Here is a 15,830-nt window from a genome sequence, read left to right on the forward strand (position 1 = left end):
TTGGTATGTCAGTCAAGCGCTTATGCACCTTAGTCCAAAGAGTTACAATATAAATATGTAAAAACAATGTGGGAATGATTAGAACTAGCACATGCCTCAGTCACAATCAAATTCATATTTGTGCATGTGCATGTATGTGTGTATGTGTAGGTACATATACAGGTCAGGTTTATTTGTTTTTGCCTGAGTGGCCAGTGGTCTTGGTTACTGAGAAAAAGATAGATGTTTAAATTGTACTAGAATTATATAGATATTTTCACATTTCACTGAGTAATATGTTATACAGATATTTTCACAACCTACAATTGATCCTGTGCTCTGTGCATGCATATGAATTGATCGGTGAACCCAATATAAAATGCTCTGGAAATAAGGCAAGCATTAGCCTAGCTTAGGAAACCTGCAGCAAGATTGATTGGAAGGAAACCTAGGCATATATGCAACCACTACATAACTAGATCAAGAGCTTGACATTGAGCCCAAGAGAAAAAAGCCCATAGAGAGTCCCAGAGCTCCCCAACCCACTCTCAGGATAGAAAGTCATGTGGGATGTGGTGTAGCAAGAGCCTTATTCTGCTCCAAAGAGCAGCTAAGCTGCCAGCAAAGTAAACTCTCGGAGTAAGATAAAAACATTAATTACGGATGTCAAGATTAGAGTTTGCTTTTTCTGCAAATTCCATGGGGTCTCTAAGCAACTTGATCTTTGAATCCCTGGGGTACTAAAAATCTACAGAGAAGAGATTGTTATCTTAATGTTGCAAAAATCCCCACCTTGAATGCTGCCAAGTAAAAATCCAGCTTAATGACACAAAGTAGAAGGAATATTTCTTGTCTTTTCTTTCTTTAAAAGAGGACTGATATTCGAACACAATTTAAGCTGACAATTATAACTGTAAATTCTTCCAAAATTCTATGAGTATACAAAGTGCCTTGCCTGAGCTTAAGGAAACAACTATGCAATCACAAAAATTGGATTTTGATTTTGGAAAGTCTTTCTACATACTACTTTTAAAATGTATTGGCCAACTTAAAAATGTTTGTCACCTCAGCAGAGAGGCACTTCCCAGAAGAAGAACTTGACTGCTGGAAGGCGAAAAGCTGAGCCCTCATTATTTGATATTCATAAATGTAAAGTCGCCTTCTTCTCTCTTTTCACCCCAGTCCATTAATACTGATCACAGGGGATCCCTGGGAAGAGAATACAGATTAAATTACCAGTGTTCATAGTAGATAATAAATTACTACTCTCCAAACAATGTGTGTTAGAAAATATTGTTGTGCGTATAGACTCTCATATCACAGAAACACTGGTATGTAAAAAATGTAACACTCCATTATTTTTTCTCAAGCACAGAACTTCATATCAATCCAGAGCCCCCATTCTGTGGAATAAATTTAGTGGAGTGGAATCACATTAGTCAGTTATGGGTAAAATCAGTCTTTCCAGATTAAACTCAGTAGTTTGAGCATTTCTTTCTCTCTACCCTTCTTCCTGGAGTGGCAGGTAGCATCATGGCCTCAGGGAGAGAAGACCACTGTCAGCCACTCACTAATTCCTCTACGGTGTGGGAAATGATGCAAAACCTTGGGTGATGTGGTTGGCTGCCCTCAGCCCTCTTGGCCCTCAACATCCCATGCAGCCTTCTTTACCTTATTCCTCTGTGCAAGGTTGCTGCCTCCCATGAATCCAGGTGAGAAGTGGAGTACAAATTCCCTCTACCATCATATTCCCAAACATACTCTAGTACTTTTCCTTTTGCAACAAACACTATCTCAAACACTAGCTCGTTTGCTCAGAGTCCCCGACTAGCATCTCACTGTTTAATTTTTCTTTCTGATTCTCTTGTCTCCCATATAAAAAGTGTGTTTAGCTTTGAAAAACCTCAAAAAGTCTTACAACCTTCACAAAAGTTGTAAGACTAATATAATGAACATTTGTATATCTTTTATATAGATACAGTAATGATTATGTTTTTTGTCTCATTTGCTTTGTTTCTCTCTATCCTTTCTCTCTCTCTCTCTCTCTCTCTTTTTCCCCTGAATCAATGGAGTTAGTTACCTACATCATGCCATTTCACCCTGAAATACTTCACCATCTGTCTCCCTAGAATAAAGCATTTTCTTACCTTATCAAATTTGGGGATTTAGTATTGATGCAATGCTATTACTAATATACATACATATCCAACAATTTTCACTTGCCCTAGCAATGCCCTTCTTAGAATGTTTTCTTTCTCATCTAGGATCCTATCTGAAATCGTTGACTGCATTCAGTCATCATGGATCTTCACTCTTCTTTAATTGAGAATATCAGCTCCAAGAATGACCTTGTCAGAGTGCAGCAAGGCTGGGGAGGTGAAGGTTGGGAGGGAGAAACCTAGTCCTTGGTTTTTAAAGTTTAGAATCCAAGAGATTAATTCTTTTGTTGTTATTTGCATTTTTGCATTTAGATGTCTAAACTGTGAGCAGTGAGTACCAGCCAAGGAAGACTGAAGGGGGAACAAACCATGCTAGTTAATATTAATATTACACTTCCAATTATTGCCCTGCCCAATGGATTTGTATCTTTCATTGAAGTGGATTCTTCTCCTGTGAGAGTTTTTGACAGTCCCCCCGTGTCATCTTGTTCTGCCTTTCAGAACTCAGTTTCTGGAGGACAATGTCCTTCCCTCTCATCTTGGTCTCTCTTTCCTCTGATTCCCTCCTTACAGGTGTATTATTGCAATTGATGCCAGAGAGCGAATTCTTTTAGCTGGCTTTTGGAAGGACTTTTTGGACACGGCCTAAAATTTAAAGGACAATTATGTGAATCAAGTATGAAATCAGTGATATTGCAGAGGAAAATTTGAAGGACCCTGGTAATGAAGTGAATTGCTTTCGCACAGGCCTAATTTAGCTAAAAGCCTCAGTAGCAGCTTCAAATTAAATATTGCAAGTTAAGAGTGTCTTTGTGTTTTGATAGTCTCTGAAAATGTTTTTTTGGAGAATGAGCTCAATTTATTAATTACAGCTGATAACTTCTGAACTTTAAATCAGTCACAGGCTTCTAGCTTAACAATGTCACTACTTTTGAGATGCTTGTATTAGAAAACTGACAACTTTGTGACAAGGAAGTAAAAGCCCTTTGTGCTATTCTAAACAATATTTTATTTGACATCAGGGAGATATTGTGTGAATACTTCATTGGTGGAAACACAGAAGAATAATTATTCTTTTTCAAATAATAGCATAAACAGTTGAGCTTGGATTCTGGGGTTTACTCAGTAACTCTCAGAGCATGATTTGCTGCTGCTGAGATGTACAGAAAAAAAGGAAAGAAAAGGAAAAAGAAAAGAGACCCTTTTCTTTGAAAGACAAGTCACAGACTGGGAAAAAAAAATTATCTATGTATCTATATGGCAAAGGGCTATGTCAAGAATATACAAAGAACTCTTACAGTTCAGTAAGAAGGCTAACAATTTAAAAAATGGGCAAAAGGTGTAAACACTTCGGCTAGTAAGTACACAAAAAAGTGCTCAGTAACGTGAGTCATTAGGGAAATGTAAACTACAGTGAGATGTCACTTCACACCCACTAAAGTTAAAAAGAGAGTGTTAGCAACCCAAATGTCCATCAACATGTGAATGAAGAAACAATTTTTATCATGTTCATGCAATGGGTTCCTACTCAACAGTACAATAAGCAAGGATGAAGCAAGAGCAAGCATGGATAAGCCTCAAAATAGTTATGCTGAGTGAAAAAGTTAGGTAAAAATGAGTCCATATTGTATTATTCCTTTCATATGAGACTCTAGAAAATGCAATATGATCTATGGCAACAGAAAACATACCAGTGGGTGCCTGTGAATGGGCATGGAGAGGAGGCAGGGTGAGGGGGGATGGATTACACAGGAACATGAAGAAACTCTTGAGGGGATAATGCATGTGTTCACTATTTTGATTGTGGTGATGGTTTCATGAGTGTATAGCTATGTCAAAACTCATCAAATTGTACATATTAAGTATGTATGCACATGTGTATACATAAATATATGTAATTTATTATATGTCAATTATACCTCAATAAAGCCATTAAAACAAGAAAAGCATAGATTGGGAGAAAACATTTGCAGTACATAAAACTGGTAAAGGACTAATATTCAGAATATTAAAGGTGAAAAAATGTGGCTACAAATCAATAAGGAAAAGAGGCAACTCAATAGGAAAATGGAAAAATTTCTCTAATGGAATATATATCTGAACACAGTAATGTGAAAGTAAAAAGCGGGAGGAAGGTAAATAGAGTTAAAGTGCTTGCACATCTTTGAGTTTCTTGGGAAGTGGCCAAGATACTCATTTGTGTTAGACTTGGATACGTAAAGAATGAATATTGTGATTTCCAGGAAAACCACTATCAGGTGAGAATGTATGACTAATGAGACAATAGAGACAGAAAAGTTAATAATAAAAATATTTAATCTAAGGGAGACATAAAAAGAGAAAAGAGAAAATAGAATGGGTGAGAGATTTTAAGACTGTTGACTTAAATTTGCAATAAATTATTAGTTTATAAAATTTACAATAAATTATTAGTTTATAAAACTAGGACATATATATATATATGACTTAGTTTGTTGTGTTTGTGTGCAGATTTTTTATACTTTTAAACTATTTCAAAATAAAAAAATATAAGTAGACAAATAAAAAAGACAAATTACTCACAAAGAAGCCAAAAACAACACTGACTTCTTCTTTTTTTTTTTTTTTTTTTGAGACAGAGTCTCGCTCTGTCGCCCAGGCTGGAGTGCAGTGGCCGGATCTCAGCTCACTGCAAGCTCCGCCTCCCGGGTTTACGCCATTCTCCTGCCTCAGCCTCCCGAGTAGCTGGGACTACAGGCGCCCACCACCTCGCCCGGCTAGTTTTTTTTGTATTTTTTAGTAGAGATGGGGTTTCACCATGTTAGCCAGGATGGTCTCGATCTCCTGACCTCGTGATCCGCCCGTCTTGGCCTCCCAAAGTGCTGGGATTACAGGCTTGAGCCACCGCGCCCGGCCAACAACACTGACTTCTAAACATAAACGATGGAAGTCAGGAGACAATGGAACTATGTCTGGAAAACATGGAAAGGGAATAATAGTCAATTTGGAATAGAATGTCAAACAAAATTTTATATGAAGACAAAATTAAGACTTTTTATACAAATAAATACTAAAAGAATTTTTGAGCAACAGACTCACTGTAAAAGACATAATAAATTACTCAAGGGGAAGAAAAATGATCCCAAATTGCAGCACAGAGATGAAGGAAGTAGTGAAGAGCAATAGGATGAGAAATGTGTGTGTGTGTGTGTGTGTGTGTGTGTACAGATCTTTTAGAATAAATTGCACATGAATTCATTGTAGAAGTTTGGGTTTGCAGTTTGGATTCCCTGGGATGCCAGCTCTGAGGACTCTGAGACAGTGTGTTGTACAGGATGTTTATTAAAGGGTTCCTTTGGGATAAAAACCTGTGAAAGTGAGGGGGAAAGAAGAAAGAGTAGGCAGAGAGATTACCTTAAACACACTATTTTGTCATTGTTGAAAGTGTAAATCAAAACAATTTAAGGGTAGGGATTCTATCTTAAAGGTAGAGAAAGAGTCTTTGTTTTCATGTCCCTTGACTTATAGTTACAGGGTTACTTAGGGAAGCAAAAATCATAGAGAATTAAAATATACAATAAAATATTTGTTAACAAGCTGACCATTTATAAAATTTGTTCTAACTCAGAAACACATTCTATGCTAATTAGTTGCCAACAACTCTGCCAATCTTTTACAATAGAGAACTTCTCTGAACATTTAACCAAATAATATAAATACTTAAAAAATGCAAGTGTATTAGCTTTCTATTGCTGCATAAGACATCACCACAAACTTAGTGGCTTAAAACAACACACATTTACTATCTCACAATTTCCATGGGGCAGGAGCCCTGGCATGGATTAGCTGGGTACTCTGCTCAGGGTTTCATGAATCTCGTAAGTCTGAAATTACAGTGTTAGCTGGGACTCTGATCTCATCTGAGATTTATGGTTGTCTTTCAAACATACTAGTTGTTGGCAGGATTCAGTTCCTTGTGATTATAGGACTCAAGTCCCCATTTCCTTGCTGGTTGTCAACAGGGATTGTTTTCAGCTCCTAGAGGCTACCCTCTTGTCTTTGCACATGACCATCTCCATGGGCAGTTGTCTTAGTCAATTTTTGCATTGCTATAAAATAATATCTGAGACTGGGTAATTTATAAAGAAAAGAGATTTATTTGGCTCACAGTTTTGCAAGCTGTACTAGTATGGCACCAGCATCTGCTTGGGTTCTGGTGAGGCCTCAGGAAGCCTTACTTATGCTGCAAGGTGAAGGGGAGCAGGCATGTCACAAGGTGAGAGAGGGAGCAAGACAGAAGGAGGAAGAGGTGGCAGGCTCTTTTTAACAATCAGATCTTGGGGTAACTAATAGAGTAAGAACTCATTACTGGGAGAATGCACCAAACAATTCATGGGGCATCTGTCCCCATGACCAAAACACCTCCCATTAGGTCCAAACTTCAACACTGGAGATCAAATTTCAACACGAGATTTGGAGAGGACAAATATTCAAACTGTATTAGCAGTTCACACATGGCAGATTGCTTCTCCAAGGCCGACAAGAGGAGCTCATGCCAGTTGGCTACAACAGAGACTTACAAAAAGAATGACATATTACAGGTGTGACTATCCTGTCATATGTACAGTCCCCACTCTCACTCATGAGGAGGAAATTATACAGTTCATGTACACCAGGGGCCAGGAATCTTGGGAGCTGTCTTAGAATTCTACTTACTGCCACAAAATTTAATGACATCAGTGAAAATGATGTTCAGAGAACTGCTTGATTCCTACTCAGATCTATTGATCAGAGAGTAGGCCAGCTAACAAACCAAACCAAACCAAACCAAAACACACAGTAATTATAATGTTTCAAAAGGGAATGATTTGGCTATCAAAGGATTAAGAGATGCCCTTGGGAAAAAATTGTTAAATGCCCTATTTTTACAGAACACTCAGATAAACTGTCTTGAAATGAAGGCTGTGGTATTCACTTCCATTCAATTTATTAGACAAATTTTGTTTATCTAAATACAATTAAAAACTGATTCTTTTTTGTCCTAATAATTTAGAAGGTAATTATAACTTAAATTTTATAAATTATAAAATAAAAATGGAAGTAATTTCATTTTTTAAAAATTTCATTTTGTAAAATAAAACCCCAATCACTTTTCCAGTCCCGCTCATTTATTACGAAATTTTGGTCCCTTTTTATACCACTTCATGTGGGCTTTATCTGGGAACAATTTTCCTTGGGTAATGAATGCCTACACTTGAAAAATGCATGATTTTGGGGGAGATGATTCAGTGTATCATATTTGGGGACTTTTGCCAGCTAGTGGTTAGCTATCATTCAAAGCTGCCACCCAGTTAAGAGGACTAAAATACCATTTTTAATATCTATGGGTATCAGCTCAGCTAGTAGACTGAGCATGAAACGATTCATTGAACCATAGTTTTAGTTTGTCCCAGGGATAATATTCAAAGTTATTTACAAACAGTAAGGCATGGTTACTGATTAATCAAAGTGGATATCTGCCATAAACAACCAGTAGGGGCATACTGGGGCATTTCAGGCAAATATCATCTAGTTTTGGTTATTGCATTTCACACTGGGCCAATGTCCTAATGCATTCCTAACCCCAGCTAATTTTACAAATTATTATGCTGATACCACACTAGCTAAAGAAAGAGGGTAAATTTCCTGTCAAACCATTTGAGAGTCCAAATCTTGGTGCTCAAGTACTTTAAAAGACTCATAGAAACTCTTCTTCTACCCCTAAACAATCTCCTTTCTTTTCTCAGAATGACATCCCTAAAGGGAAGACAGAATAAGGAGGGAGAGAGACTTGTTCAGTCTGCATTCTGGGAGACTGTACATGAGATACCTTAGATTGAAACTCCAGATGTTAAAAATAAATTGTTATTATTACTATTTTTGTCTTGTAAAAAGAGGTGAGGAGAGAAAGAAGTCTATACTATATGGTCAGAGCAAAAGCTTTGTGCAATACTGGCTGCTAAGAAGCAGGTGCTTTGACTTTGGTGACATTTTCAACATAAAGTTAGATCAGTGCTAAGCCTAAGGGTTGTGCATGTCACGGCCCTAAAGGTGGGTGCCTGTTAAAGTTTTTTGCATTCAGCACCTCATCTGACTCATCGTAGTCCTGTGCTTGTATTAGACCCTTGACCTTAATAAACAGAGAATTCGTACATCTCCTTTCCTTGGAAACAGTTTATTGAAACACTGCAAACATTCATGTGTTCAGACTTCTTTTCACTGTTCTTGTTGATCCTTTACTTATCTACTTATTTTCAAAAGTACATATATTTAAAAGTATATATATGTGTGTGTGTATATATATATGAATGAGTTGTGTTACAAACTTATATGGGTAAATGTTTGTAGATATATATATAGACATATGTTTTACAAACATAGATGTATGTTTGTAAACAACTCCCCAAATGTAGAGATATAGAGAGGAAGAAAGTGAAGATCTCCTTTCAGGTCTGCCTGTTATCAGATTCCTCATTCCCTTCTCTAGAGATGATTGTTGCTATTGCCTGGTCCTTCCACACTCTCTTCTATGCATTTGTATACATACAGATGCACATCTGCCTACACAAACTCAAAAAATTAAGAGGATCATCCTTTACATATTGTTTTGCAACATTTTATTGCCTCACAGTATACTTTAGAAAGTTTTCCATGGGAGGAGCTATAGTCTTTTTTTTCCCTTCAACTTTTATTTTAAGTTCTGGGATACATGCGTAGGACGTGTAGGTTTGTTATACAGATAAACATGTGCCATGGTGGTTTGCTGCACAGATCAACCCATCACCTGGGTATTAACCCCAGCATCCCTTAGCTGTTCTTCCTAATGCTCTCCTTCCCCTTACCCCACCCTCAATAGGCCCCAATGTCTGTAGTTCCCTCCCATGTTCCTGTCCGTATGTTCTCATCATTTAGCCCCCACTTATAAGTGAGAACATGTGGTTTTGGTTTGTTTGCTGAGGGTAACGGCTTCCAGCTCCATCCATGTCCCTGCAAAGGACGTGATCTCATTCCTTTTTTTTGGCTGCATAGTATTCCATGGTGTATATGTGCCATATTTTTTTAGTCCAATCTATCATTGATGAGCATTTGGGTTGATCCCATGTCTTTGCTATTGTGAATAGTGCTGTAATGAACATAAACTTATGTTATAACAGCATGGCTTATATTCCTTTGGCTATATATATCTCATAACGGGATTGCTGGGTCAAATGATATTTCTGCCTCTAGATCTTTGAGGAATAGCCACACTGTCTTCTACAATGGTTGAACCAACAGTGTAAAAGCATTCTTTTTTTTCCACAACCTGACCGGCATCTGTTTTTTGACTTTTTAATAATAGCCATTCTGACTGGCATGAAATGGTATCTCATTGTGGTTTTCATTTACATTTCTCTAATGATCAGTGATGTTGAGCTTTTTTTCATATATTTGTTGGCTGAATAAATGTCGTCTTTTGAGAAGTGTCTTTTCATGTCCTTTGCCCACTTTTTAATGTTTTTTTTTCTTGTAAATTTGTTTAAGTTCCCTGTAGATTCTGGATATTAAACCTTTGTCAGATGAATAGATTGCAACATTTTTCTCCCATTCTGCAGGTTGTCTGTTCACTCTGATGATAGTTTCTTTTGCTGTGCAGAAGCTCTTTAGTTTAATTAGATCCCATTTGTCAGTTTTTCCTTTTGTTGTAATTGCTTTTGGCGTTTTCATCACGAAATCCTTGCCCATGCCTATGTCCTGAATGGTATTGACTAGATTTTCTTCTATGGTTTTTATAGTTTGGGGTTTCACATTCAAGTCTTTAATCCATCTTGAGTTAATTTTTTTCATAAAGTGTAAGGAAGGGATCCAGTTTCAGTTTTCTGCATATGGCTAGCCAGTTCTCCTGGCACCATTTATTAAATAGGGAATCCTTTCCCCATTTCTTGTTTTTGTCAAGTGTGTCAAAGATCAGATGGTTGTACATGTGCAGTCTTATTTCTGAGTTATCTACTCTGTTCCATTGGACTATGTGTCTGTTTATGTACGAGTACTATGATGTTTTGGTTACTGTAACCTCTTAGTATGGTTTGAAGTCAGGTAGCGTAATGCCTTCAGCTTTGTTCTTTTTGCTTAAGATTGTTTTGGATATGCGGGCTCTTTTTTGGTTCTATATGAAGTTTAAAATAATTTTTTCCAATTCTATGAAGAAAGTCATTGGTAGCTTGATGGGGATAGCGTTGAATCTATAAATTACTTTGGGCAGTATGGCCATTTTCATGATATTGATTCTTCCTATCCATGAGTGTGGAATATTTTTCCATTTGTTTGTGTCGTCTCTTATTTCCTTGAGCAGTGGTTTGTAGTTTTCCTTGAAGAGGTCCTTCACTTCCCTTGTAAAAATATGGAACACTTCATGAATTTGCACATCATCCTTGTGTAGGGACCATACTAGTCTTCTCTGTATTGTTTCAGTTTTAATATATGTGTTGCCAAAGCGAGCACCTCTAGTCTTTTTAAATGCTACATGATAGTATTTTCAAAATAGCAACCATGCTAACATGAATTGTGTCCCTGTTATGTCAGGCAGTGTTCTGGCTCTTTAATAGTGGTATGTCATTTAATTTTCACAGCAACTCTACAAACAAGAAAATCTTATCATCTTCTTTTTACATTTGAGGGAAATGGAATCACAGAGAAGCTAAGCAATTTGACCAAGGTCACACAGCTAGTAAGCAGTGGAAGTGAGTTATGAACCCAAGCAGGTGAAATCTGGAGGCTTTGTTCCGCTTTGCTCCTAATATAAACATACCATACTTTTTTAATATTCCCTTGTTCTTGGATACTTAAGTTACTCCAATTTGATTATTATACATAATGTTGCACTGGAAATCCTTGTTTATGGCTTTGTGTCCGTGTACAAATATTTCTGTAGGATAGAGCCCTAAAAATGCATTCTCTGGGTCAAAAGACGTGCACATTGCAAAGTGTTATCATTCAGATAAGAGGAGGCCTATGGCATTAGGTTAATTATTTATCTTGACTGTGACCGAATTCAGGGCATGATATAACAGGCATGTCTTCAGGACTTGAGAAATGCCTGAGCCCTCAAACCCCATTTATCTTTTATACCATGATCTCATTCTTTGTTTCCCGAACTCTCCAATACTCCTCCCCGATTTGTCTCTAAGAAGGAGTGGGCTAGTCCAGATGTTGCTATGACCCAAATTACTGTTTATTTTGTTTGTATTTGACTTGTCTTATAATGGTGCAGTTAGCATGCCTAGGAAGTCCTTTTGCCCAGGGGATTGGGAGTAGGGACCAGAGTTCTCTCTCACTGGGACCTCCTCAGGTCTTGTTGGTTGAATCCTAACAGTGCTGTTGGTTATGCTTTCTCTTGTGGTCACAAGAACATAAACACATCTTCTCTCTTATTTTGTTTATTCAAAGGTGCTGTCAACTTATACTTTTTTTTCCTAAAATTTTTAACTTTGCTCATTTTGCTTTTACTAATCTTACTACGTTTTTCCCTTCCACTATAACATATTCACTTTTTAAGCAATATTGAAACTCAACATACATGTCATTTGTTCAAGGTCACACGTATCTATATTAAGTGCCTCATTTAGATGGGTGCCTTAACTGGGTACAGACAGCTAAAATGTCTGAATAGTGAAGTATTTTTATCTTGATTTGCTGTAAATGCAAACAGAAATTCATATCTGAGTGCTTTAGGCATGGAGTGAAAAGGGATATGTTACCGAGAGTATGAAATCATGTTTAATATGAACACTTCTTTTTCTTGGGAACCACATGAGAGTCCTCACCTGGATATACAAAGGGACTGTTTTTATGAGGCCCTGACTCCGTGATAATTTTCAGAGAAGACAGAATTTGAGCTTGTAGGTAGAATTGTATACTGCTTTCCTAGAAAATATTCTTTCTATTTATATACCTCAAAAACAGTCCATACTTTACTGGATCTTTAATAAATATATGATACTGTATTTTGTTATTTGTCCTGTAGGTAAGCTGATATAGAATGTCTAAATCAGGTGTTTAAGAGAAATTCAGTTACAAGCCTCCTTTCATTTTTACATCCACCCTACAACTTAGTCAAATACATTTTGTTCTGTATTTTAACTCTCTATTGCCTGTTTAAGTAAAGACCTTTCTCACCCTCCACAATGACGGAAATTAATCCAAAAGTCTTATCACTGAGTTAAAGTCAATTCCTGCAATATAACTTTGACCTCTTTATAGATTCTTGTGAGTCTCCCCCATGAGAATCTTCCCTGTTCTTGAGACAAGGGGGTCGTGAGGACAAGGCTTCCCACCCGAAGGGGGCTCTGCCAGTGAGCAGTGCAGTAAAGTGAGTTGCAATCAGATGTGAACCATCAGTGGAGATGTTGAGGGGTCTCCCGAAAATAGTATCTTCTGTTATCACCAAGTCTGCCATCACACAGAATAAGTCACTCAGGCATTTCGAGTTCTGGAGCATTTCCCAGATTTATTCCATCTCTTCTGCTCTCCTTTTTAGTAGGAAATGCACAAGGTTAAGTAAACAAAGCACAAAGGCAGGCTGCTGTGGACAATAAACTAGAGGGAGTAAGTGAAAGTTCTTGCATTTGTTGATTAGATTTGAGACACATAATCTGTTTTCTATTAAAATATGATGTCCTAGCAAAAGCATTTCTGGGGAAAAACACCAGACAAAATACTAACAAAGATGTATCTCTTTTAGTTGAAATGTCTACCTTATACTCTCTTGGCCAACCAGCTGTCATTAGATTGATTAATTGGAAAAGGTGAAATATGTATATCATCTAGTTTCTGTTTAAGTTTCAAACATTTCCCTCTTTACTGGTAATTAAAACATCATTTGAGTCTGTACTTTGAACTTATTTACACCTGATTGCTGAGAGCTCCTATTTTCCACAGAAATAAGTGCCTTGATAAAAGCTGAGTTCACCATCCTCCTCCTCCTCATTGTCATATGACAGCACATTCTTACTGAGCAAAAGAACATTTTGATGTTGTAAGCATCTCTGAATTTTCATAGCCCTGCCTTGCAGTTTCCATATGTTCTAAAAATGCATGGAAATTTCCATAGGAGACACTAACCCTGCCCATCACTTTGGTATTTGGGCAAGTATACTTTGTGGAAAGTGTTTCCTTACAGAATTCATAGTCAGAAGAATATATCTCACTTCCCTGTGGGATTTGATTAAATGGAATGAAGGCACAATATATCTCTTACCATCTATTGACATCGTAGGGTAAATTAATTATATTCATGACTCACTTTTAGTACAATCTAGCCAAATCACAGAGATGTCTGAATAGTTGTAACTACAGCCACTATGAGGTTTCATTTGAAGTCACTGCTACATATTTACAAATAAATACATTTTTGCTGGGTTACCTCTGGAAAATATTATTAAATGGGGAAGGAACTTGTCTGAGATGAATTCCTTTGAGCAGGAGAACATATTGAAACTACTATGAATTCTGAATTTGTAGTATTTTTCAGGCTAAGGTCCATCTAAACAGAGATTCCTAGTTCATTTAAGTGTGAGATGTTATGATGAAGTTGTTGGTTTCTTGGACTATTCTATTGAAAGAAAGGGGAAGATTTAAAACATACCTGGAATTGCTTTAATTTTTGAGACTGTCTATACTAGAATGAGGTTGACTTCATGAGCTCCATATAAAAATCACCTTCAGCTTCCTGCCATTGAATGCAGCACCATCCTGAACTTGAGACAGCTACGTTGCTGCCCTGACATTTTGCTGATCCCAGGCTCCCTTGCCCCAGCTACTGACTAGGAACCCTCCTGGAGTAGCCTGATCCTGTGGGACCTTCAGTGAAGAGCCCACCTAACGCTAAGGATTGTCTTTGCCTGGAATGCTGGACAGACAGACTCTACTACCAGACTGGGAACCTGTAGATATTAGTTCAAGCCTGGATCTAGGCCAACTTTCCCACATTCTTTTAGGCTTCCAGTATTGGGAGCCTAAAATAATGAGCCTCTAGTCTTGGGAGCCAGGTCTAGAGTTGATTAATTCTCTCAGTCCTGGTCCTATCTATCGCCACTTTCCTTCTCTATCTACCAGCCTATGCCATTGGTAGACATCACTGGAATTATAACAGACATCATGTGCTCAGAAAAGGAAAAAAGACAAATGAACTTGAATATGAGATCTCAAACAACGAGATAGGCAAATCTACTTTAATAATCTCCCAAAGTAAATCTAATGAACGATTGTCTAAGTTTTATCTTCTGTTAAGAGTTTTATGTGTTGCGCTCCTTTCTATTTGAAATGATAATAGAGAGCTGGTTAGATTTCCAGATGTTTTACAATGAGTGATTAAATTATAAGCCACTGGATGTCACTCTTAGGCTATGCAAGTGTAGCTAGCTGCAGTGGAGATTTTCCAGAGTAAACTGAAGGTAGAGAGTTATAGGATATATCCAGGGATAGAAACCAATTGAACTGTTTGGATAGGTACATTTGCAATGTCAGTGAATTACAGCAAAGTTTACCCTTAGCTTGCTATATATTTTCTCTAGACTCATTTCTCACTGGCAGTTAAATAGGACTAATAATCAGAGAAAAATCCCCTTAGTGCCAAAAAGCCAAAAAGACATTCATTTATCCATTCAATACCTCCAATAATCACATGCTATAAGCAAGGTATTGGGCTAATGAACTATGGGATTACAAGAAAAAGTGAATTCATAGCATGCATACATTTAACTTACTGGAATTCAACTATGGCAAAAAAAAATGAAAGAAAAATAATATAAATATTGTAGGAAATTCTGCCTGTTATTTCACTCAATGAATTTGTGCCTCGGAGTAATTGTACCTACTGTCTGCCTCTCAGCCTTAAGCCCAGGCTTTTATACTCTGCTCTTTGACACTGGAGGCAGGAGTCTGCAGACTGCATTTCCCAGACTTTTTTTGCTATCTAGCTTCTGGTTAGGTTCTGCCGACTGGAGGCACTAGCAGGAAATTAGAGGGTGGTAGGAGGGTAGAAGGGATGCTCTTCCTGTTTTCAGTTCTGGTCAGAGTCCTTCCCTCAGTAGCATCACGTAGGGCTCCAACTTATTTCAGCATTTTCAGCATTAATTCCACAGTGGCTCCTTCAGAGGTACCACTAGGAACTGCCACGTTCCCTCTTAGCACTCACCACTGGAGTCCAACTAGCAATCACGTGACATCCCCTCAGAGGTTGCTGAGCCAGCTGTGCAGTGACACCTTGGTGGTTGGAGAATCTGCTCTATGGAGACTCTTCCCCCAAGAAGTGGTGTCCTGGTAACACCATTTATTCTCTTTTACTCTTCCAGCCCTAAGAGCTGAAGCTGCTTTCTAAACTACAAATACCAGAGGTGCCTGAACAGTGTTTTTTGTTTGTTTTTTTCTTTTTGCTCTTTCAGCCCTCCAGTCTCTGTATAAACTGATCTCCTATATTAAATCACCTCTGTTTGAAACACTTGGCATGATTTCTGTTTCTGTTTTCCTGATAGGATCCTGACTGCAGTAAGAATGAGATGAGAGGTCAGGAACAGTGGCTCACGCCTGTAACCTCAGCCCTTTGGGAGGCTAAAACAGGTGGATCAGTTGAGGTCAGGAGTTTGAGATGAGCCTGGCCAACATGGTGAAACCTAATCTCTACTAAAAATACAAAAATTA

General features: G+C 37.7%; 1 long non-coding RNA gene and 1 other non-coding gene across 7 annotated transcripts in view; one reads left to right on the forward strand and one right to left on the reverse strand.

Moving 5' to 3' along the window:
- LOC105480839 (uncharacterized) overlaps positions 1–15,830 on the forward strand; it is a 175,891-nt gene that overhangs the window by 21,009 nt on the left and 139,052 nt on the right. The gene's annotated exons all lie outside the window — the stretch shown is intronic.
- Positions 10,528–10,634, reverse strand: LOC112426507 (U6 spliceosomal RNA). The gene has a single exon (XR_003017859.1). It is a non-coding gene; the product is annotated as a U6 spliceosomal RNA (small nuclear RNA).

Source organism: Macaca nemestrina, chromosome 6 (assembly GCF_043159975.1).
Source record: "Macaca nemestrina isolate mMacNem1 chromosome 6, mMacNem.hap1, whole genome shotgun sequence".
NCBI classification, from domain to species: Eukaryota; Metazoa; Chordata; class Mammalia; order Primates; family Cercopithecidae; genus Macaca; species Macaca nemestrina.